The sequence below is a fragment of the Peromyscus californicus genome, unplaced genomic scaffold (genome assembly GCF_007827085.1).
Source record: "Peromyscus californicus insignis strain IS unplaced genomic scaffold, ASM782708v3 Scaffold_5__1_contigs__length_169319896, whole genome shotgun sequence".
Taxonomy (NCBI): Eukaryota; Metazoa; Chordata; class Mammalia; order Rodentia; family Cricetidae; genus Peromyscus; species Peromyscus californicus.
The window spans coordinates 120,242,698-120,244,568 of record NW_026294573.1 but is presented as its reverse complement, the minus strand read 5'-3'; the positions used below and the strand labels follow the sequence as shown (position 1 = coordinate 120,244,568).

The 1,871-nt window shown below is 44.2% G+C and overlaps 1 non-coding gene across 1 annotated transcript; it reads left to right on the top strand.

Annotated features, from left to right (window-relative positions):
- The first annotated feature begins 1,056 nt into the window (after positions 1-1,056).
- Trnak-cuu (transfer RNA lysine (anticodon CUU)) lies at positions 1,057-1,129 on the top strand. Its single transcript has one exon. It is a non-coding gene; the product is annotated as a tRNA-Lys (tRNA).
- The last annotated feature ends 742 nt before the right edge of the window (positions 1,130-1,871 follow it).

Here is a 1,871-nt window from a genome sequence, read left to right as displayed (position 1 = left end):
TGAAACTGGAATTTTTTTCTTTTTTTGAAACTTAATTTTTTTCTTCTTTAAATGTATTCTGATTACAGTTTCCCTTCCTCCACTCCTCTCAGTTGCTCCCCACGCCACACCAACTCCATTCACTTCCACTCCCTTTCTATCTCTCATAAGAAAAGAACAGGCTTCTAAGAGATAACAACATACCATAACCAAATAAAATATTAAAAATAATAAAACAGAAACCATCACATCAAAGTTGGACAATATAAACCAAGACAAGGAAAAGAGACCAAGAAAAGGCAAAGAAACAGAGACCCATGTAGCTAAAGTTTTCCTGCCTGGCCCACAGTCAGGACAAATCTCTCTCACCCGCCAGTCCCAAGCTGCTCAAACCCGATCAAGTAAACACAGAGACTTATATTGGTTACAAACTGTATGGCCGTGGCAGGTTTCTTGTTAACTGTTCTTACAGCTTAAATTAATCCATTTCTATTAATCTATACCTTGCCACGTGGCTTGTGGCTTACCGGTACTTTACATCTTCCTTGTCCTGATGGCGGCTGGCAGTGTCTCTCTTTTCCAGCTTCCTGTTCTCTCTAGTCTCCTCTCTGTTAGTCCCGCCTATACTTCCTGCCTGGCCACTGCCAATCAGTGATTTATTCATTGACCAATCAGCAACACATTTGACATACAGACCATCCCACAGCACTTCCCGTTTTCTTTTCTTAAAAAGGAAGGTTTTAACCTTTACACATCTCCAAAGTCAGCTTGGTATATTTGGGAATTTGGGCGTAGCTTCTCTTACTACTTCCTGCTGGAGGGGGGCACTGTATCTTATGGGGACACAAAGAACATTTTAGGATTATGGAGTAGTCCATGAGGGTGTATTCGTCTGAGCCAGTTGCCTTGAAACGGTTCTGGATGTTGGATCATCTGGGCCATGGTGTCATCAGAGACCTTTCAGGGGGTCTTGGCTGGTCAAACCTGATGTATCTTACTCTGGAACAAATCCATAGCCTCTTGCTTTCTGTGGAAACAAAAGAGACTCTTTTCCAAAGCAACATATCCTTACATGAAGCCCGGCTAGCTCAGTCGGTAGAGCATGAGACTCTTAATCTCAGGGTCGTGGGTTCGAGCCCCACGTTGGGCACCAGATATGGGTGAAATTATTAAGGCCACTCCACGTAGTTAAAAGATTTATTTAATGGCGTAACTTACAAATTAAGGAATAGGTAGGTCGCGGAGTCTGGGGAAGGTGTATCACAGTCCAGCGGTGTTCTCTGGAGCTCTGCTCGGTCCACCTCTCCAGTCCAGGGTCCCGCAACAGAGCGCCCCGCCAATCCAGATCTCAGGTCCCCCGGCGCCTCCCTTGGCCCCGCCTTGTAGGCGTGACAGTTGCCGAAGTCTCAATGGGGGTTGGAACTTCCAGATCAAAGCTGGAATGGCAACCCACTACAGACCCACTCATTCACACACTCAGGATTCCCATAAAAATCTTAAACTGAAAGTTATAATATATATACATAGAAAACCTGGAATAAACCTGTGTTGGCCCTGTGCATGCTGCTTCAGTCTCTGTGAGTTCATATGAGATTTACTCAATTGATTTAGAGGGTCTTGTTCTCTTGGTGTCCTCCATCTGACTCTTACATTCTGAACACCTCCTATTCCAAAGGGTTCCATGAGCTTTGAGAGGAGAGATTTGGTGGAGACATCCCATTTAGAGGTGAGTGTTCAAAGGTCTCCCACTCTCTACATAATGTCTGGCTGTGGCTCTCTGTATTTTTCTCATCTGGTGCAAGAGGAAGCCTCTGTGATGATGGCTGAATAAGGCACTGATCTATGAATACAGCAAGGTATTATTGGGAATTATTTTTTGTTACTATCTTTTT